The sequence below is a fragment of the Lygodium microphyllum genome, chromosome 13 (assembly GCF_053477565.2).
Source record: "Lygodium microphyllum isolate KBCC chromosome 13, Lygodium_microphyllum_v1.1.10, whole genome shotgun sequence".
NCBI classification, from domain to species: domain Eukaryota; kingdom Viridiplantae; phylum Streptophyta; class Polypodiopsida; order Schizaeales; family Lygodiaceae; genus Lygodium; species Lygodium microphyllum.
This window is the reverse complement of record NC_141147.1, coordinates 22,772,303-22,796,189: the sequence shown is the minus strand read 5'-3', so window position 1 is coordinate 22,796,189 and position 23,887 is coordinate 22,772,303. Positions and strand designations below refer to the sequence as shown.

General features: G+C 44.1%; 1 pseudogene; it reads right to left on the bottom strand.

Annotated features, from left to right (window-relative positions):
- Positions 1-23,647, bottom strand: part of LOC148026416 (uncharacterized) — a 39,955-nt pseudogene extending 16,308 nt beyond the window's left edge.
- Positions 23,648-23,887: the final 240 nt, after the last annotated feature.

Sequence of the window (23,887 nt, the reverse complement as noted above, 5' to 3'; positions counted from 1 at the left end):
GTCGATGTTTGGCTGGGACTGCATGCAGTAATGAACAGTTACAGGTTGCGCATAAAATTTTAGGGGCTGAAATCTTCACAATTTGGTCCAAGTGTCTTAGAAAAGTTGTGTATTGCACTGGGGCTACATTTTTTCTTTTTAAAGCTTGGTAATCCGAGTTATGGTTCAAGAGATATGAGTAGTTTTCTACAGGGTGGTCCTATAGGACAATTTTTTGGACAGGATAATATTGAATCAGATGGATGTAAAGTATTGCATGTGACATATGCTTTGACAGAGATGTTTGAGACTGAGATGAGGGTACCAAGGATAGGAAAGAGGATCATGATATGCAGGCATTCAACTGATCCCATACAGCTGTTTAATCTATGGCCACACCATCATAGGGATTTGCAGTAGGTTGGGATACTGAGAAAGACAATGCAGATAATGTCAAGGGTAAATAGATCATAGAAGATACAAGAGAGACATTGATACTGGTTACAGAGGATATTACCAGTGGGGATGCAAAGAAATATGGCCTAAGAAAATTAAGTGGATTAATGACATAAATATTTGATATTGACATATTTCATGTGATATACAAGTTATTTAAAGTCAAAGGGGATGTCTTCCATGTATGTATACCTTATTGGTCGACTATCCAGTGGATGTGTAACCCAGGAGGGCATTATGGCTATAGGAAACTACAATGGGCAGGCATGGCTGAACTGAAGATGTTTAAAACTATTTTAATTGGGAGAGGATTATTGGTGACCAATGCATCTGGAATGGCCTCTTATACCTTGGGAAGGGTCCTACAAAGTTTAGTTGACATCTGAGCTCATATACAGGAGATATAGAGTTGGGAAGGTCGATGTTTGGCTGATGTTTGGCTGGGACTGTATGCTGTAATGAACAATTGCACATTGCGCAGAAAATTTTAGAGGCTGAAATCTTCACAATTTGGTCGAGGTGTCCTCAGAAAAGTTGTAGATTGCCAGTGGGCTACATTTTTTCTTTTTAAAGCTTAGTAATCTGAGTTATGGTTCAAGAGATATGAGCAGTTTTCTGCAAGGTGGTCCTATAGGACAGTTTTTTGGACATGATAATATTGAATTTGATGGATGTAAAGTATTGCATGTGACATGCTTTGACAGAGATGCTTGATACTGAGATGAGGGTACCAAGGATAGAAAAGAGGATCAAGATATGTAGGTATTCAACTGATCCCATACAGCTATTGAATCTGCAGCCACACCATCATGGGGATTTACAATAGGTTGGGATATTGACAAAGACAATGCAAATAATGTCAAGGGTAAATAGATCATAGAAGATACAAGAGAGACATTGATATTGGTTATAGAGGATATCACCATTCGGGATGCAAAGAAATACGGCCTAAGAAAATTAAGTGGATTAATGACATGGATATTTGATATGGACATATTTCATGTGATATACAAGTTATTTAAAGTCAAAGGGGATTTCTTCCATGTATGTATACCTTATTGGTCGACTATCCAGTGGATGTTTGAGCCAGGAGGGCGATATGGCTAGAGGAGACTGCAATGGACAGGCAGGGCTGAATTGAAGATGTTTAAAACTATTTTAATTGGGAGAGGATTATTGGTGACCAATGCATCTGGAATGACCTCTTATACCTTGGGAAGGGTCCTACAAAGTTTAGTTGACATCTGAGTTCATATGTAGGAGATATAGAGTCGGGAAGGTCGATGTTTGGCTGGGATTGCATGTTGTAATGAACAATTGCAAGTTGCGTAGAAAATTTTAGGGGATGAAATCTTCACAATTTGGTCCATGTGTCTTCAGAAAAGTTGTAGATTGCCAGTGGGAGCTACATTTTTTCTTTTTAAATCTTGGTAATCCAAGTTATGGTTCAAGAGATACAAGCAGTTTTCTGCAGGGTAGTCCTATAGGATAGTTTTCTAGATAGGATAAGATTGAATATGATGGATGTAAAGTATTGCATGTGACATATGCTTTGATAGAGATGTTTGAGACTGAGATGAGGGTACCAAGGATAGGAAAGAGGATCGGGATATGTAGGTATTCAACAGATCCCATACAACTGTTGAATCTGTAGCCACACCATCATGGCGATTTATAGTAGGTTGGGATACTGACAAAGACAATGCAAATAATGTCAAGGTTAAATAGATCATAGAAGATACAAGAGAGACATTGATACTGGTTATAGAGGATATCACCATTCGGGATGCAAAGAAATACGACCTAAGAAAATTAAGTGGATTAATGACATGGATAATGGATATTGACATATTTCATGTGATATACAAGTAATTTAAAGTCAAAGGGGATGTCTTGCATGTATGTATATCTTATTGGTTGACTATTCAGTGGATATTTAACCCAAGAGGGCGATATGGCTATAAGAGACTGTAATGGACAGACAAGGGTGAATTGAAGATGTTTAAAACTATTTTAATTGGGAGAGGATTATTGGTGATCGATGAATCCAGAATGGTCTTTTATACCTTGGGAAGGGTCCTTCAAAGTTTGGTTGACAACTAAGTTCATATATAGGAGATATAGAGTTGAGAAGGTGGATGTCTAGCTGGGACTGCATGCTATAATGAACAATTGCACATTGCACAGAAAATTTTAGGTGCTGAAATCTTCACAATTTGGTCCAGGTGTCTTTAGAAAAGTTGTAGATTACCAATGGGCTACATTTTTTCTTTTTAAAGCTTGGTAATCCGAGTTATGGTTCAAGAGATACGAGCAATTTTCTGCAGGGTGGTCCTATAGGACAATTTTCTGGACATGATAAGATTGAATTTGATGGATGTAAAGTATTGCATGTGGCATATGCTTTGACAAAGATGTTTGAGACTAAGATGAGGGTACCACGAATAGGAAAGAGGATCAGGATATGCAAGAGAAGAGATGCAGAAGACGCTGTTAACCGTCAGACGAACAAGGTGGAAAATTTGGAAAAGCTAAAGCAAAAGACAAAGGCCAAGGCAAAGTGAAACGGAAGATGAAGGTATGCCAAGAAAAATCTAGAAACACAAGAAGCGCAAAAAAGTCCTAAATAAGGAAAAAAGGTGCACAAAGAAAAGCGCAAGTCAATACTTTTGTAAAAGGGCACAAGTGCATCATGATTTAATTTGAGGAGCACCGGGCTCTCACTCGTGCAATTTGTAAATGTAGACGGGTGGTGGAAAGGAATCTAGGAAGATAGAAGGACAATGGGAAAAAGGGCCTAGGCCAAGGCCGGCCATGTAGAAAAGGGGATAAGGCCCAAAAGGGATTTAGGGTTTTGTATATAAAGTTGAAAAGTGAATGAGAAGCTCATTCTTGTGTATTGCCAAAAGTGGCTCTCTTCTTCTTCTTCTTCTTCTTTCTTCTTCTTCTTCTTCTTGCTTGCTTGAGCTTGTGCTTGAGGGAGAGAGTGTGAGAATGTGAGGGAGTGAGTGTGTGAGGGTGAGGGACCGAGGAGGATAAGCTCTCCATCTTCTCCTCTCTTCTTCTCTTCTCTTCTCTTCTCTTGTCTTGCTCGCGGCAATGAAGCTTAGAGCTTGGAGCTTGAGGATGGAGCTTGCTTGAAGCTTGCACTTGGATCATGGAGCTATTGGAGTGCACGGGAGAGGAGATAACTCGATCGGCACAGAGGTAGCCATTAGTGCTTGGCTTGGAACGCTTGAAACAATAAGCGGTCCGTGGGTCTTGGCAGTTGAGCATGAGCTTCCACATTTTGGTTTCATTGCTGTGACCAACGAATTCAAGCCTTGATCACTTGCATGCTTCGAATCAAGCATCAAAGTAAGGGTTTTCCCCGAACCGGTGCTTGAGGTAGATAGGTAGGAAGCAAGGGAGTTTGAAGAGGTATTTGATCTCCTTAGCAAGTAGGTTTTTGGTTTTTTGGATTTGGAAAAGCATGTTGGAGTAGGGTAATTATTTGCTTTGTGATTTGGGTGCATTAGGGTAGGAAAAAACAAAGAAAAAAAAGAAAAACAAGTATCGGGGTTTCTGCTGTCATAACAGGGCATGAGGGTTTGATTCGGTTGCTGATTTGAATTTTGGAGTTTATTGGCTATTCTAGGTATATACAACTCTTCCCCTCCATCCATAGCTTTGATCTGGAGGTGTGTGTGATAGGCCATGACCTGAATCATGTGATTCAAGCGATTTATTGTTGCACCAGCCAGAGTTGCACCGCGTTTGGCTAGTCCAAGTGACGATGATTCTGGGATGAGTCCCAAAATCGGCCCTCAGCCCACTACCACTCGGACCACCTGACTCGGGCCACTCAACTCAGATGCATCGAAATTCGGCCCTCGGCCCACTCAACTCGGACACCCATCGCTCGGCCCGTCCGAATTGACCATTCGGACCAACTTTGAAATTCGGCCCTCCACCCTACCAACTCAGCCCAACCCCACAAACAAGTTGACATTTGGCCCGGTCGAATTTACCATTCAGCCCTCGGCCCACTTGACTCGATCCTCGGCCCACTCGGCCACTGGACTCTCAGACAACCACACTCGGACTGGCCGAATTTGACATTCGAACCAGTTACATTCGGTGCTTTCTCATTCAGCCCTTGGCCCTTGGATGAGCCGAATCGAGCATTCGACCCCTGCAATTTGGACCTGTTGGACCAAATTTGGATTTGTCCAAAATTTAACCTGTAGACCCTAAAACTGACCGAGAGACCATATAGAGCCGAAACCATATCATAGATCTATCACTCGGCTGAAATTTAGAGCAAGTAGTTCAAAGTCAGTCCTTCAAAGCACGCATGGAATTTATTGTAATGGCCCTGCGGGCCGGGGGGGATTGCCCCCCCTCCCCAGGGACCCTCGCAAAGGGGGCTCTACCCCCTCCGCACCTCCCCCAAGTAGGTTGGAGAGAAAATGCGCGCCGTGACAGGTCCTCCAAATTAGACCCTAGTGTAGCAATGGCTCTACACGAGCATGGATTCTCACTTACAAAAGAGCAACCAAAAGCCCATACCCGAACAGAGACAAATAAAGACTCTAGAACCTCAATGAGCCAATCTAGCCAACAAGGGCAAAAAGGCCACACTGCAAAAACACATAGGTGTTGCATTTGGACTGCATCTAGTCAAAGTGGAAAGCAACAACATCAAGCTACAACAGTGAAAATGACTAGATATAACAATCCTGACAATAGATGCTCCTTGAATAGCACTACACTAATGATCCAAGACATCAATGGAGAATCCACATCTAGTCGTGTAGTTGGGGACTCAAGGGCATTTGTCAGAAGGCTTAAATTTACAAGCCAAGAAGATGAAGACATAGTACCACCTGCTTATCTTAGGGTCAAACTCACCACGAAAAGAGAACATACTATCGATGCTCTGATTGATGAAGTAGCAGATTTTAATATCTTGACCTATGAATCATGGACCCTACCAGGCCAACCAAAGCTCACACCAACTAATGCAACTCTTAGCCCTTACGGGGGACACCCACAAGCACTCATAGGCAAGTGCAAAATCCTTGCGACAATTGAAACTGAAAGCTTGCCTATCCTATTTTATGTTCCTCCAAATAGTGCTAATTACGGGAAGGAAACCCTCCTAGGAAGACCCTTCAAAAGGGCGACCAAGTGTGAGGCCGACTATGTAGCACAGAGGATACACTTGACACTACCAGGTGTGAGGATAGTCACAACCTTTAGCAAGGGTGACCTCATTGAACCTCGAGGGAAAGGCATGGAAGGTGCTGATATAACACTCAAGCCTACTAACGAGAGCAAGGACTTGTTGAAAGAGTTGATACAAGCATAGATTGAACAACGAGAACTAGTGAGTGAGGCCATGCTTGAAACAAGAAGATCGGGAACCAATGCCAAGGACAGGCTTTGAACTTATAAATATCGTAGAAGACCCCAAAAGAAGCCTAAGCCTTATAGATGAAGGCATCGATGGAGAGCCAATACAACGCCGAGATGGATATCCAAAGCATTGCTACATGTTCAAGGGTATTTTGTAGGTAACCGATGGATTTGGGTACCAAAACCCCCTGTTAAACCACTCTATCAGCTAAAGGCCAAATTGCATCAAAAGCAACGAAGCATGTGAGAAATGCGGGATCTAGAGCATGGCAAAGCCGGAAGCTATGGAGGATGGAAGATGAAGATACTACTCATGTTGACATTGACAAAGAAGACAACTGTTACACAAGTGAATTAGGTTTCAAGATTGAGACTTGAACTCATAAACACAATCTTGTGTAGGACTGACAATGACACAGAGACTTGACAGAAAGAGACAAGTACTATTGCATTATCATCATATGAAAGTGATAGTCAAGTACATCATTATATAGGATTGCTTGGTAGCACATTTCATCACTATGCCTATGGGATCTGTCTCTCTTCCTAGAATGAACTGCATCTTCCTAGCCTAGTTGTTCCATACAAAGGGGCATACATAGGGTGTGATTGGCAGATTCTCAACACCCCTCCTCAATCACAACCTGAAAGTACAAAGTATGTAGAGGCTTTAGTGAGAGTAGCACCTGCAAAGTGTGGGCATACCACAAACATGGCAAAACACCAGAGGCTGTTGTTAAAAAGGCTAAGTGTGGGTACCATAAACATGGTGGACATCCAGAGGCTGTAATAGGGGCCTCACAAAGTGTACAGAGATTGTAGTACAAGGCTACATGAGGAGTTTTTTCCAAGCTTATGAAAGGAACATTAAGGCAGGTACAATGCTTTTAAAACAGAAAATGAGAGACAAGGACCGATAGGCCCTTGTGGTCTTTTTCAGCATATGATTTCTCTTTGTCAGCATGGAAAATCTTCTTGTCTTTCATCTTTGGTTCTTCAGCTTTGAATGATGTGGTCTTTTGGTCTTCATGGCTGATCTTCTTATTGTCCTTCTTCCTTTGCTCTTTGATCTTATGGTCTTCTTGGTCTAGTTCTTCTTTGACTTTGCTTGCAACTTTAGTCTTCATGTCCATGTCTTTGTCCCCCTCAAGCAAAGACATCTCATTCTTCATGATGGCCAAGGTAACTGGAGTGTCTTCAAAAACTTTAGATGGAATCATTGATTGTACTTTAGTATGAGCAACTCCGTGTCTAAGTAGATCACAAAAATCTTCTATGTAGTGTAGATAAGTCATGTTAATTTTCATAAAGTGTATCCACATATAAATCTTCTTGGTTATCATAGATATGACCAAGAATCTGCTTTAAATCTGTGAGTAAGTGGCAACCAAATTGATCTTCAATGTGTCAAAAAACACAAGTGACGATAGTGTTAAATCAACACTCTTAAGTATCAAGGGATACTAGAGTTGAAGATGGTGATTCTTGATGCCGATCCTTTGCTTGATGAACCCGTTGTTTGAGTCCCCTCCTTGATGTGTGGCACTGACTTTGGTTAACTTGAGAAACTTGGAACTTGAAGTGAAGTTGAAGCTTTGGAGCTCAAGTCTATGAGAGGTCTTCAAATCTTTAATGGGTCTTTAAGTGCTTCAGAGATCTCCCCTCCTTGATTTGATGGACAAATGTTGTTGGAGACTAATCAAATCAGTGAATCAAAGTGGCAGAGGTTTGGGTTGAGTGTCAGGAGAGAGAAAATGAAGAATTTTTGAGTTTGAAGTATTTTGGCTATGGTGGATTTTAGGGTTTCTGAGACAGGGGCCTGGTTTTTCTAACACTGCAGGAGCTATGGTGGACCATTTTCAAAACTTTTTTTATGGAAATGTAGCTTATGTGATGCTCTACCAAAGCCCTAATCTCCTCGTTCAGATCGCAGCCCGTACTGCACGCGCAGAGACGAATTCCGTGAACAGGCGTAGTTTATACAGATTTCCACGATTTCCGCAATGCTGGACTCGATGATGAGCAATGTTGGACTGTGATGTATCAGGGAGCTTCGCCACGAGTAGAGGAATGTTTCTCCAGAAGGAATCATGGGCTAAGATGGCCTGTAGAGTAAGATATAGAACCTCCAAGTGCTGTATGTCCTGTCTGGCTATGGCAAATACAGAGCAAAGATTGACAGTTTAAGCAATGCTGAGCTAAGGAGTGGCCAATGTCAAGATCTTAAGTGATAGAAAGAAGCCTTGGGAGTCAAGGAAAAAATGTCTAGAAGAGAGCAGGTTCAGATATGACCTATGGAGAGAGATCCAGGAGCTTCAAGTTGACAGGGAGTTGTTGGCTATGGCTGCCATGGAAGCTTCAGTGAGGATAGAGGTAAGAAATGGAACCATGAGCTGGACTTGAGCTGACCTGAGGTTAAGAGGGACTGAGAGAGCAGATAAGGGAGTTATGCCATGCCCGACTGGGCTCTGATACCATGTGAGAAATGCAGGATCTAGAGCATAGCAAAGGCGGAAGCTATGGAGGATGGAAGATGAAGATACTACTCATGTTGACATTGACAAAGAAGACAATTGTTACACAAGTGAATTAGGTTTCAAGATTGAGACTTGAACTCATAAACACAATCTTGTGTAGGACTGACAATGACACAGAGACTTGACAGAAAGAGACAAGTACTATTGCATTATCATCATATGAAAGTGATAGTCAAGTACATCATTATATAGGATTGCTTGGTAGCACATTTCATCACTGTGCCTATGGGATCTGTCTCTCTTCCTAGAATGAACTGCATCTTCCTAGCCTAGTTGTTCCATACAAAGGGGCATACATAGGGTGTGATTGGCAGATTCTCAACAAAGCATAGGAGGAAATCTAAGAGAAACTCTAGGTCTCGAGGAAAGAAACCAAACATGAGTGTTTGAAAGAAAGAGCCTCGGCCTAGCATACTCAATAAGCAGATGTTAGATGTAACCATTGAGCATGCACAAAGACCACTAGTGCTCAAGGAGCTTTTGACTTCCCAAGAGGATAATGAGCACCAGAGGCACAAAGCTACTCATAAGAAGGCTGATTGCTCAACAAAGCAAATGGCACAATCGTCTAACAACCTCGAGCAAATCGTTCAACCAGTGTCCACCTAAGAGTCCCAGATCTCCTATACCCTCTTTTCCCAAACGGACACAAGAAGCACAACTCCAATCGTCAAGGGCAGCTCTCAATCCCAATCTCTATCTCCATTTAAGCTTCTAAATGTCCAAGAGGTGGGACATGGCACCACCTGTAGCTCTCGGCCCAAGGGTATGCCTGTGCAATCTATTGTGACTAGAACAATTGAGGCTCGATCTACACAAGTGAATGCTCAAAGGACAACAAAAGACACGACCACTTTTAATCGATCTAAGAACTTGACACCGCAATCCACCAATCGTAGCCAGTCCACTGAACTAGCTACTACTACTTCCAATCAGGGATCACAGTAGTCACAACCCTTGGCCGTGACAATGCCCCTTGCAGAACGTGTCTTTAGTAGTTCATCTGTGGAGGAGGTGTCGCAACCAACTTCCTTGACAACTCTAGCACTTCCAAAGCGCCTAAAGACTAGGCTAGAGGAGTTAAACAGAAGGGAATTGGCTGAAAACCTAGACTCTCCAAAAAGAGAGGCAGTTGTATCCTCATAACCTAGCGAGGCTATTCAGCAAGCTACAGCTATGTCCCATGAGGATACACTAGAGAAAAAGAATGCTAAGGCCCAACCAAGCATATCAATGGCTAACCTAGTTCAGGGTCCTGAGTCATTAAGTTATGCACCTTCACTAACCAAGAAAAAGAGGAGAAAACAGCAAAAACAACAGCAGTTACAGGTGGTTGTGGACCCCAGGAACATTGAGACCAAGAGCATTGGAGAGCTAAGGAATAAAGCATCGAGTCCATCCACCAATGAACCCATTGATGTCTCTCCTAATAGCGGTGAAACCTCAGACACATCCATGTGCTCTGAAAAATCAGAGCAGTTGTTACCATCAATGGTTGCTTGAAACACTCAATCCACTGACAACAGAATTTGCATCGACCAATCAAGAGTGGATACAACATTGTCACAACAGGGTGACAAATTTATGCCAGTCACATCCAAGGAGAACCATGACGCAATAACAAAGCCTCAAGAGAAACATGGAAACCCCGAGAGCATAAGCAATCCTAGTGTTGACCAATCTTGCTCATCTAGGCCTGAGCCCCCAGCTATGCTAAAGCCTAGGCAAAGTCCCAGAACCTTGCATGAGATAGCAACCAAGAAAGCCCTCGTTGAACATAGAAGTGTTGCAAAATGCTTAACTAAGTTGGATGCTAAACTCAAAGTATTCGCACGTGTCTACGTCCTTGTGGACATGGGTGCATTCCCCAAGAAGCAGCTTGGGGAATACTTGCCATTTCCCCTATCCTGGGAAGAGCAAGAACATCTTGACGAGCACTATGACAGGCTCCTACATGAACACATGAGACTCATCTTTGATGAGGAAGCCGACGAGCTACGCTTAACTGTGACATTCAATGACGTGCTCTGCCAACCAAATCTCTTAGAGAAAGAGCAACTAAGTGACAATCAGAGAGTCAAAGTTAGTTTGAAAAACGTTGGTTTGGAAACCGTGTTGCAATGGCTGAACTAGGAGCCCAAATTATGACAAACTCACAGGAGCGATTGGACAAATGGCAGTCTCAAAGAGACCCAACCTATTTGGCACCAACTTCCTTTCGAGTGCTAGCTGCCACTCGAGGTACAGACTTAGCTGGAACTAGCCAAGAGAACTCTCTAGCTGATAAGGTTCTCATTGAGGAGGAGCTACATCTCATGTTGCTAGTAGACTCAGACAAGGTGCCATGCTACTCGATGTTGCAAAATATCTATTGTTATTGATTAAGCTGCCACAAGTACTGAATGTGTGTGCCACATTCCAATACAGTGCGGAGTTCTACAATTGGTTTTTATCCTCGTAAAGTGACATGGATTCATAAATATATACATAAATAAACAATGAATTTTGTGACCTTCTATAGATAATATCAACACACACAAGCAATGATAGTCAAGCGTAGGGAGAAGAGTTGGGTTTGATAGGCTGAGCTCCTCAGGTCCTCCTCTCATCATACATTTAGAAGTTTGTGACCATTCTCGCCTCCAGATCAGATGGTGTAGACGGGGTACTGTCCTTTCTATACACCTTTTCGCCTTTCCGGTCTATCCTTCCGAGGATCAACCATGCCCCATTCCATGACAACCAGACGCAACTTAGCATAAGCCAAGATCTGCTAATGGCTAGAGGAAAAATGAACATCATCATGGGGGCCATCCCTCTACAATAAACATTGCATGCCTCACCTCTCCCCTCCTCATCATTTGCGCTTGATAACCCACTGTATAATCCCTTCCATTCGAATCGTTTTATCCTGCCTCAGGGCCTAATCCTTGGTTCGCATTTTGCAGGTCCCCCTATGATAGCAGTCATGGACCACATAGTGCAGCTGGTATGCAAGGAAGCTCTCAACTGTCGAAAAGAGCATAAGGCATTAGCACCCCTACCAGAACACTACGTGCCTACTCTAAAGAGGTACATGCCAAAGAGAGGCTCCAAACTACACCGCCCAGGACGCAAGCGAAAAACCCCCCAAGCCAAGAGGACGAGGGCTCAAGGGAGCACACAGGGTGTGGCAACACCAATCGTGCAAGCTCCCACCAGACGCTCGGGCACCAGGTACTCGAAAAAGGAGAGGGCAGCTCGAGACAAGCAAGAATTTGATGCATTGTTTAAAAGCATTTTGGAAACAGTTGCGGCCTAGGGACTATACCATCCGGGTCCCGGTCAACATCTTCCCCGCCCAGCCTCATAGGAGCCCCTCACCGGCATAGCCTCAATCGCCCAACCACCCGAACTCGCCCCGCCTCGTGCAAATAGAGTAGCGCCTATGATATATAAGTAGCTTAACAAAGGCCATCCTGCCATAACTTTTTGTCTTTAAATGGTTAAAGGGGCAGGCTCCCCACCTATATACACTTTCCTTACCTATTGCTAATATATGCCACGTCTTTAACAAGCAACAAAATATGCATCACAATCAGCATCATAGGATTTTGATAAAGTAATATCTTGATATGATTGCATCTGTTCATTGTACTTGATGTATGCGACTTGCATATACTCTTATGAAGTGACAACTAGATGCAGGACGACGTAGGTCTTCGTGAGAACGTGTTAAATGCCCAAGTCACTGCAAGACCACCAACCTCACAAAGAGCCGCGACAAAGCCATGCTGTCGAAAGTAAAAATCACCCTTGCGAGTACACACATCGCATGGCCCAAAGCATGATCTTAACCACTTCCTCTTTCTGGGTTACACTCTACGCCGTGCACTCATGGCAGCTATTACCCCAATTGTACCAACATTGCATGTTCCAAAGAGGGTTGCAATATCTCAAGTGTGTCTCCCCATCTCAACGACTGCTTCTCTAACAATGAGGCTAGGGCACAATCATCCCTGTAATATCCATTTCTTGAGCCTTTGAAGCTTAACATTTCCCAACCCATTGAAAGGCTGATAGCCTCAACATATTGCAATGGTTGTACTCAGGCAAATCCAAAAAAAAAAAGAAAGAAAGAAAAAAAAAGAACACAAAAAAAACGAAAAAGGAAAAAAGAAAAGAAAAGAAAAGAAGAACAAAAAGATACGAAGCACCCACGATCACAACACAACACCTAGGGGTCCTCAAATTAGGTACGTCCACCAGTGACCTTGGTCGGATGGCTCCGTCCCTAGTCCCCAAGCCCTTTAGCATCACCCACAATTGTTCAAGGCACATCAAGGGCAGGACATACCTAGGGAGCTTGTCTCACCTATGGTTAGACCTGTCACCCTAACCCATTCGCAAGATTCCCTCTTGCACTCTGCCTTAATACCATTGCAATCCAATTGTAGTAAGCACCGCATGAATGGCCATGAAAAGTATACCATCCTCATTAAGCAAGTCCAATAGCTCCCACCTACAGAAATTGCGGTGTCCCTGTGTTTAATTATGCTACATCGCGTAGTCACAACGCAAAGGATATCTCATACACCTTCACGTGTACTTCTTCTCAACATGGACAACTTTGCTTCATCCACACATTGTTATGAGAAACCAGCCCGCGGTCTTCTAACTACATAATATCTAAGTATGCACGAGCACTCACATAATATCTGCACCAAAATATATACATAGTTTGGGTCCTCAAGTGTAGGACAATACTCTCAGCTTGCTTAGAGTTTGACCTGTCTCCCAAACTATTTGAACTATGTCTTACGCACAATAGAGAAGACTAGCACTACCCCTAGGGAGAGACCACCTATGAGAGTTTTTCAATTGCAGGTATTGAAGACTCCAACAAAAGTGTCGTTTCCTCTTCATCGACACCCAACTCTAAATTCTTCTCCTTTATCATCCTACAAGCCCGCCAAGAATCGTCATGTGCAGAATCCCCAACAAGCCAACACTTGTGTTGGCTATCAGTGCAATCCCCAACAAATAACAACCGTACTACCAACTCCAACAACTCTACCACCAGCCACCTAGGCCACCAACATGTCCCCAATGACCTTCCTCCACATTACCACCAACACTCCACGGCAACCATTGATATCCCTTCCACCCACATCTTCAGTGCATGCCAAAGCCTGCTACCTACGAGGGTGAGTGCCATGGGACTGGCACTCGTCTAGGAGGGGGGTAATGTTAACTATCGGACGAACAAGGTGGAAAATATGAAAAAGCTAAAGTGGAAGACAAAGGCCAAGGCAAAGTGAAACGAAAGACGAAGGCGCGCCAAGAAAAATCTAGAAACACAAGAAGCGTAGAAAAGTCCTAAATAAGGAAAAAAGGCTCACAAGGAAAAACGCAAGTCAATCCTTTTGTAAAAGAGCGTAAGCCCACCATGATTTAATTTAAGGAGCACCGGGCTCTCACCCGTACAATTTGTAAATGTAGACGGGCGCTGGAAAGAAAGCTAGAAAGATAGAAGGACAATGGGAAAAAGCGCCTAGGCCACGGCCAGCCATGTAAAAAAGGGGATAAGGCCCAAAAGGGATTTAGGGTTTTGTATATAAAGTTGAAAAGTTAATGAGAAGCTCATTCTTGTGTGTCACCAAAAGTGGCTCTCTTCTTCTTCTTCTTCTTCTTTCTTGCTTGAGCTTGTGCTTGAGGGAGGGAGTGTGAGAGTGTGAGTGTGAGGGAGTGAGTGTGTGAGGGTGAGGGACCGAGGAGGAGAAGCTCTCCATCTTCTCTTCTCTTCTCTTCTCTTCTCTTCTCTTCTCTTGCTCACGGCAATGGAGCTTGGAGCTTGGAGCTTGAGAATGGAGCTTTCTTGAAGCTTGCACTTGGATCATGGAGCTACCAGGGTGCGTGGGAGAGGAGGTAACTCGATTGGCACGGCAGTAAGCTCACTACACCCGTAGATATGAATGGTGCGTCGGCTATGTGAGAGATAGCCGTTAGTTCTTGGCTTGGAATGCTTGAAACAATAAGCGATTTGTGGGTCTTGGTAGTTGAGCGTGAGCTCCCATAGATGCTTATGTAGTGGAGAACCTAATGGATGATGAGCACGACACAGATGAAGAAGAGTAACGAGTACAAGTCGACATATGAGTTTGTGATGCCACATGATCCAGGAGGATTTACAAGGATTGGGATGCTATGGAGGATTGATGAGCTATCATTGCCAAGGTTGGATACAAAGGGATACATGTTAGTTGGGATCTCCTTCAACAACTACCCCCTAGCCTACCTTTTTTTGTCTACTACTATTCGAGCAACCTGTCCCTAACCAAAATTGGCATGTCTCCAACCATTTGTTGTCTACATTGTCTACAACAATCTACAATTTCAATTTTTGAATTAGTTTACTCATGTATTTCTTATTAAGTATCCTTGTACACACTCACCAAGAGCAATCCGCATCTCGCTCAGTTTCCTCCATCTCTGCACGTAGGCTTTCATCATTCTCTAAATCATCCTCCCTCTCCATAAAGTTACCACTTTCATCATTAACCTGCACATTTGATGATAAGCATAAGCATTAAGCATTAGATGAGGAGGTTGGAAAAATCAGCCTTGAGCTTGTACAATGAAATGACTAGCACAGAAACTAGGCTATCTCATGTTTGCAGATATCATTTTACTATAATAGCTTCCAACTTGTCCAACAATGTGACTGCTAGCTTGTTGTATGGATCAATGTCCATATCATAAATTGTGACACGAGAAGCCATTTCTTGATGATAACATGTACTCTTGATGCCCATTGTTGTTGCTTCTATGTTGTGAAACACCACTAATCTACAGGCAAGTGGTTTTACAATTGGGCCAAGACAAAATAGACCTAAGAATCTTAAAATCTAGAGTAAAAACCATGAGTTTAGGAGGAATCCATACTTGCCTGCACTAGTGCTCAACAATTTGAAACCACCGCAAAGCAAATTTTACTGCAGTGATTGAAGCAAAATGATCATTTAATGTCTCGATGATATCAAAGTTTCTAAATTCAAAAATCAAGCGTGCTCAAAGAAGTACTCTATAAGACAAACTCTTCAATAGCACAAGACAATAAAAATATATGCCTCCAAACATTAACTCTGAAAGTGAATTAAATGACCACCATGTGTTGACAAAGGAATGACAGACTATGAATGTACAAGTCTCACAATACTTGCAAACATCATATATATATACAAGAAGGTCTCTACTACCAAATGTGAAAAGGGGAATTTGAATGGCATTAATGTCAGCACCCATGAGGGCCACATCTCCAAAGCTCAAAGTAAGAATCTATGCATCATGTGCTTCCTACCAAGTATTACCACAAGTTCCAATACAATATCACCAACCACCTATCAAATAATGATGTTAAGTAGTGTCTTCCTAGCACCTTTAATTCTAACTATGATGCTTACTGAAAAAATAAACACATTTGATCAACCATTGTTCATCTTGAAGTTTACAATCTAAAGGGACTGTGGATCATATAAATGAAGATTGCCATTTCGATCACCAACTGCTAGATAATGACCATCTAAGCTAACACTTAATGAATGAAAGCCCTTACATGAGTCTGAAGGATCGCTTGACTCGTTTGAAATTGTCTTTGCTTTTGGTTCAACTCGCTTGTCTATAAAGGAATAACCATTGTTTGCCTTGAAGTTTACAATCTGAAGGGACTGTAGATCATATACATGAAGATTTCCATTCTAATTACCAACTACTAGATAATGACCATCTAAGCTGACACTTAATGAATGAAAACCCTTACATGAGTTTGAAGGATCACATGACTTGTTTGAAACTATCTTTGCTTTTGGTTCAACTCACTTGTCTACAGAGAAATTATAAGAATAGACTTGAGTAAGAGCCACATAGTGAGGTCTACTACCAGACTAATTTTGTATGGTAGTCATGTTCAAGATGGCCATGGTCCTCAAAAGACATGCCACCATGGAATGGATGTGCATGTGTGTAATGACCACATTCCATATGTGCAGCAATTAAAGCAATCCATAACACTACACCTTGACTTGCTATCCTATTGAACACATGTTGTGCTTTTGAAAGCAATCTACATTGCATGTACATATCCACAAGTGTGTTTCCCACATAAAGCTCTTTGTCCCCCAACCCTTTCTGCATACTTCAGCATGTGGATCTATGTCCACTTCCAATGCCCCTATAGTGCCACAAGCTTTTATACCAAGAACCAGTGGTCAATAGATCCATAGGGACACATTCTAATTGCATTTGTTAGAAACAATTCAACACCTCTTCATCGATCCCATTTTCAGCATATCCTTCGATCAATACAATCCAGGAAACCGCATCTTGAGCTAGAAGCCCATCAAATTCTTTTCACCCTTCAATTATGGAGCCACATCTTCCATACATGTCAATTAATGCATTGCTCATTGAGAGATTCTCCAATCCTGCCACAGTCAAATTTTGGCATGTAATCATCGGCCCACTTCCAAGGCTCCAATGGTCCCACAAACTTTCAAGTAGAGAATGAAAGTGACAGTATCCTGATACACCTTCCAGCTGCATCTAATCAAAATAGCTAAGGGCTTCTTCACAATGGCCATGTTCAACATATCCTGCAAGTAGAGCTGACCACAAGACAGCATCTTTAACATGCAATCTGTCAAATAGCTGGCGTGCTTCTTTGAGCAAGTTGCATTTGGCATACATATCCACCACTAGTGTGGTGTTGACATGGAACTCTTGCTCCAAGCCTTTTTGAATGATTTCTACGTGTAGCTCTCAGCCTATTTCCACAATCCCTATGGTTGCACAAGCTATCAAGTAGTAAACATATGGGTGACAGCATTTGCATGCAATCCTTCGAGTTGCATCTGTTTGTAAGAATCCATTATTTCCTAATTGAGACCATGTTCAATATATCTTGCAATGAGCGTAGTCCAGGAAACCACATTTTGAAGTGGTAGGCTCTTGAAAACTTGGTGTGCTTCAGTGAGGGAGTGGCATTTCCCATACGAGTCCACCAGGGTGCCATACACATTACTTTATGTATCCAATCCATGCTAGACGATATCAGTGTGTGTTTGCCTACCCATGTCAACATCCTAGAGCCGAGAGCAGGCATTGAGCAAAGCCACATACATGAATCAACTAGGCTGTCCACAATGCAAGGGCATCTGGTGTTAGAGGTGGAAGGCATGGCGTGGCCAGCCGCAGTTGATGTAGGCAGAGATGAGGCAAGTCCAGGAGTGCTCGATGGGGCACGGCAGGCCATGGAGGAATACACAACGGGTATCATGCAGGTTCCCTGAGTCGGCAAGCATAGCTACCAGATAGTTTCCCAGGACAGGGTGGGTTTCCAGGTGCTGGAGGTGGAGGTATGCATGCAGACTCTGGGCTTGGATGGTATTTTTGGTGCATCGGCAGTGCTGTAGGAGGCAAATCTCTCTCTCTCTCTCTCTCAGAGCAGCATGTTTAACTTTGCAAAAAGAATTAGGGGCTTAGCCTTGCTAAAAAAAATCAAGCTTGTATGATTAGATATTTTTGCTGAAAGGTGAGAAGGATCGAAGCTTGCACTCTAGAGCTATGGCGGGAGAGCAAGAGTAAGAAAGAGAGACGCAAGAAATGGGAACTCCAACAGTCACAATGTGTGATTGGGCCTTCCTTTATTCAAACTGTCACTAAAAGAATAAAGAATAAAGTGACGGTGACGGGCACGCGCCACCTGCAGTGTGCAGTGGCGGTGACTGTCAGTGTAGTAATACACGGGCGGCTAGGCGAAGGCTCTTTTACCCCCAACAACCTCCCACTTAAAGACGAATCTTCCCTAGTGAGGAGTGAAAAGAAAAAGAAAAAAAAGACAGTACAACATGTACACATGTACAACAGGATGAGGAAAGATGTCATCTCATCCCACACCCATCAACCTCCTGAGGAAGGCAAAGCACTCTATAGGGAGGCTTTTCATGAGTAGATCTGTAGGATTCTAATCAATCGAGATCTTGAATAGATCAACAGACTTGTCCTCAACGACCCCACATATGAAGTGATACCTCACCTCAATGTGTTTCGTCTTCGCATGGAAGACCGGATTCTTGGCTAATTAAATAGCACTCATAGGATCCGAATGCAGTGTAGGGATAGCATCAATACTAAGGTCAGCAACTAAACGACCCAACCAAATGGCCTCCTTGCAAGCCTTAGTGACTGCAACATACTCGGCCTCTATAGTAGAAAGGGCCATGCATTTCTACACCCTAGACATCCAAGAAACAGCACCTCCAGCATATGTGAATACATAGCCGGAAGTGGACTTCCTACTATCTACATGTCTTGCATAATCAGAGTCAGTGTACCCCACGACTCCTATATCTTGGCTACCACTTCAGGTACCTCATGATACCCTTCATGGCATCCCAATGCTTCTTTCCAGTTGTAGCCATATAGCGTGCCACAACACCAACTGCAAAGGCAATATCTGGACGAGTGCCTATCATGGCATACATAAGACTGCCCACTGCGGATGCATAGGGAATCTTGGCCATCTCGGCCCTCTGCTCATCTATCTGTGGACAATCAGCCTGTGATACCTTCACATAAGAAGGCACTGGATAGCCAATAGGCTTTACGTCCTCCATGCGGAAGTGCTCAAGGACTTTATGAATGTACTCTCTCTGTGACAAGTAGAGGAGTCCCTAATGCCTGTCGTGTCTAATGCGCATACCAAGTATGTGAGCAGCCTATCCTAGATCTTTCATCTCAAAGCTCTTCTTGAGCTGAGCCTTAAGAGCATCTAGCTCATCATGAGTTTTCCCTACTATCAACATATCATCGACATAGAATACCAAAATCAATAAAGAACCATCACGAGCTTTCTTCATGTAAAGACACGGATCCATAGCACTCCTGCTACAGCCCTGTGACTGCATAAAGGCATCAAACTTATGATACCACTCCCTAGGTGCCTGTTTCAAGCCATAAAGACTTTTCTTCAATTTGCACACTAGGTGCACCCTGCCAGGTTCTGCAAAGCCCTTAGGCTGCTCCATATAAATCTCATCATGAAAGTCCCCATGTAAGAAAGTCGTCTTGACATCCATCTGGTATAAATCCAAGTCAAGCTGAGCAATCAAAGCCAAGACTAAGTGCAGGGTGGTCATCTTAACCATAGGAGAAAAGACCTCATCAAAGTCCACACCATGCTCTTGCTTAAAACCCTTTGCTACCAATCTAGCCTTGTATGCCGGCTTGGGGTGTCCAGGGGTACTTTTCAGCTCGTACACCCACTTGCAGGGCAAAGCCTTCTTGCCCTTAGGCAAGGAAACCAAATCCCAAGTCTCATTCTTATGCAAGGATTCTATCTCAGACTACATAGACCTCTCCCAGGAGTGACTGTCACCCCTGCGCATAGCCTCATCATAAGTGAAAGGCTCTCCTACATCTCTAACCAAGACATAATGCATCGAGGGCTGAAATCTATCAGGTGGACGTCTATCTCTAGTAGATCGTCTCATAGTAGGCTTTGCTGCCTACCCAGCTGCCTGTCAGACACCCTGACCATGAGCATCGGCTGCAGCTGTAGGCTGTCCAACTGGTTGTGCGGGAGCTCTCGGCTCCTCCTAAAATATGACCCTGCGGATCTCAACAACTCTCTCAGGTTGCCTATGCATCTTGTCTTCATGGAAGACTACATCATGACTGCGGATGACTTTCCATGCCTGCGGATCCCAGAGATGGTAACCCATCTTGTCTACATCCCCATAACCAAGGAAAATGCATTTGACACTCTTAGGATCTAGCTTACTTCTCTTGTCCCTGGGCACATGGAAAAATGCCTCACATCCAAAGATACGGAGATGGGCATAAGAGGGAGTGTAGTGGGAGCTTACGCTCAACTGCCAAGACCCATAGACTGCTTATTGCTTCAAGCATTTCAAGCGAGCTCTAATGGCTATCTCTCACCTAGCCGACGCGCTGTCGATCCTACGAGTGTAGTGAGCTTACCTTGATGCCGATGTGAGTAGCCTTCTCCCTCGCACACCTCGGTAGCTCCATGATTCTTGATGCTAGCTCAAGCATCCTCAAGCCTCGTCCATCTCCAAGCTCCATCCTCCATAGCCGCACGTGCGAGAGAAGAGAAGAGAAGAGAAGAGAAGAAGAGAAGAGGAGATGGTGAAGAGCTTCACCCTCTTGATCCTTCACTCCTACACACTCACTCCCTCACATTCTCACACTCCCTCTCTCAAGAGCACACACAAGCAAGAAGAAGAGAAGAAGAGAAGAAGAAGAGAGCTCTTGTTAGCCACACACCAAAAGAATGAGCTTCCATTCACTTTTTGAACTTTATATACAAACCCTAAAATCCCATGGGCACCCATCCCCTTTTTTACATGACCGGCCATTGTGGCAATGTCTTTTTTCCATTTCCCTCTTCTAGCCTTGTCCTCTAGCCTATACCCATCTAATATTTTACAATTGACACAGGAGGGAGCGTTGCGCTCTTTTACAAGAGTTTTCCAAGTTTTTTGAGGTGCCTTTCATTTAAAATTGCGCCTTTGGTCTCGGCTTAGCTTCTAGAGGTCGCTTGCGTGTCTTTGCTTTTTCCATGCTTTTTTCGCTTTTTCCTTCATTTTTCGCCATTTTCCACCATCTCGACTTGGGGTTAACATAATCCCCCTCCGAGACGGGTGCAAGTCCCATGGCACTTCTGTGTTCTTGTAGAGTGGTAGGCACTTGGGCAATGATGGTGTAAAGGGAAGGGCCACATGTAGATTCAGGTGCATGTGGAAGCTAATGTTTGTCGGGGAAGCCGGATGGATAGCGAGTGGTTGACAGGGACCTCCGAAGTTGCTGGTTTGCTGCTTGTGTGATGCTTGAAAGGAGAAGATGCAGTGCTCTTCCTAAGGGGAGTGACTACCTTACTGTTATAGTGCAATGTGCTCGTGCTAGTGGAATGGGGAGGCGGGTCTAACCGCAAGCAAGCCTAGGTGATGTCCCACACTTGAGGACCCCATTTGTGTTAAGGGAGGTGCAGTGCAAGTGGCTTAGGATGACAGGTCTAACCATAGGCGAGTGTTAGCTCCCTAGGTATGTCCTGCCCTTGATGTGCCCTAAGCATGAAGTGGGGAAGCAAAAAGGGCTAGGGGATAAGGAGCGGAGCCGGCCAACCGAAGCCACCGGGCACGCCTAACTTGAGAACCCCTAGGTGCAGTGATAGTGCTCTATGTGGTGTTTATGTGCTTCTACAAGTGAGTCCTTGTGTGCTTTTCCTTTCATGTTATTCTCTTTTTTTTTTTTTGTAGTTGTGGAATGACAGCCATGCCTAATTGTCTTCATCTGAATGAGGAGGGGAAGGGGGTCGGATGGATTTGCTCAAAAACTGGTAGCTTTGCATGTATCCTTTCAGATTCATGCGGACATGGAGAGAAGTGGTGGAGAGGAAAGGGTGATTGCACCTAGTGAATTGGCTGTCATTCATATCTTCTAGGGGGGCTAGGCAAAAAGAGGGGAGGAGACTAGCCCTCATCATGAGACGAGCCATGGCGCAGCTGTCAATAGCGTTAGGGTCAAAGAAGAGGGGAGGTAGGCCGCGCTCTTGTGGAGTTGGGTCCTGCTTAAGGAGTAGCTTAAGTAACCTAAGATAATTATATGTTGTTACAAAGGCGGGGTAAGGGCATGAGGAGAAATCCGCAAGTAAGCGTGTCATAGAATCATCTAGGCTTTCGGAGGTAAAGAGAAGGGCATGCTCAAAGGATACTACATTAGAGTTATAAATAATAGGGAAGTCGTATCGCTCGTGGAGGGTGGCATCAAAATCCACACCTACCCTTCGAGGGTATGCCATGTAGATGGGGTTGTTCTGGTCGAATGGCAGGGTGTTACAAAACGCCATCCAGGCGAGCATGCTGATGTCGCATATACTCGCCTCCTCCACAAGGGTTGGCTTTTGTAGCCCTGTACAATGTGTGGGACTGCAAAACTTTGTTATGCCAGTAATCAGCCACTTCTGTGCCCTAGGAGGTCAGGGTTTTGTCTCGCTCTTCTAGTCATCTTTGCCCCAACTGGCTATCGATTGCAATCACCTCATCCATCACCTTGAGCAGCAAGACCCTCCGCAGACTGCTGGGTAGGAGAAAACTAAAGGTAAATGGATCCTTTCCTTGTTCTTGTATCTCCCACAGCACCAGTTCTGTGTGGAATCCCGTGGGGATATTATCAGGGCAAGGTGGGAGGGGTGCGGACGGCAACACGGCTGGTTTGGCTCTCAGCTATTTCCTGGCTTTCTCTACTAGCTTTCTGTGTCTTTCCCTAAATGTGGCTTGTCTTTCCGCAGATGGGTCCTCTTGTGATGGCTCTTGAGACTACGGCAAGGGGGGTTGTGGGACTACATCCTCCTTGAATCGGTTCTTGTCGATCTCAAGTTCTACTTCCTCCCCCTGCCGTTCTCCTTATGGTGCTTCCTCTTTGAATCTAAGGGCGTCGATTTCCTAGGGGGTTAAGCCGGCTAGCAATAGGTATTTCTGTTGCTTATCCAAGCTCAGCCTAACCTATGCAGGTAGGGATGGCATCTGCAATCCAGCATGTAAGGCTCTGCGTGTGATGCTGAGCTTTCTTTGCGTCACCTCCAATGACTCTCCTTGCACTGAGCGGGTGATGTCCATGATGGTGTCGAGGAAGGCTTTTTGTTGGGCACCGAAGGCCACTTGGGCTGCTTCTGCCTTGCTCTTTGCAATGATTTTCTCCTTCTCTACCAGAGCAAGGCGCCGTGCTAGTGTCTTCACCCTCTTTTCATTATGCACAGCCCACTCCTCTGCTCTTTTGTTCATTTCTTCCATGCTCTCTCCTTGCTTTAGGGTTAGTATCATGAGTTTCTGTTCTTGGTCCTCCAACTCCCTAACCAGCCTCTGTTGCTCTTCTTTTTCAGAGTTTAGTTGATCTATCAGGCGCTCAATTTCCTCTTGCTGCTCCTCTATGTCTTGTTTTCTCTCCTCATCTCTGGCATTCAGCTCAGCCACAAGCGCATCAACCTGAGTAGATTTCGTAACAAGCTCCTGGTATTGCACTATCAGGAGCTTGTGCTCTCTTTGCATCTTCACTAGCTCCTGTGTTTCGTTTTCAAGCTGCTGTCTCCAGTGCTCCTCCCTGTCATCCTTAGCCTTCATTTCTTGTTTAAGATCTACGATCTCCCTTTGTTGCATGGCTATCATCCTCCTTTTATCCAGCTCTGGAACGCACTCTTCGTAGTTAGCCAATGGCGTCATCGTTGTGTGAATGGGTGAGGTTGAGGCTTCTACTTTCTGCCTTTTAGGATCTTGTCTGGATTCTGCATCAGTAGCTAGCCTCTTTTGTCATGTGGCCGTGGTTCCTATGCTCTGTCCCTGGGCCATCTCTTTGTTGATGAAGTATTGCATCCATGCCACAAAATTTGACACGTCGGCAGGGGTTGGAATGCTAGGGGTGATGGCGGTGGGTTCAGTGGAAGGCACCAAGAGGGTAGGAAT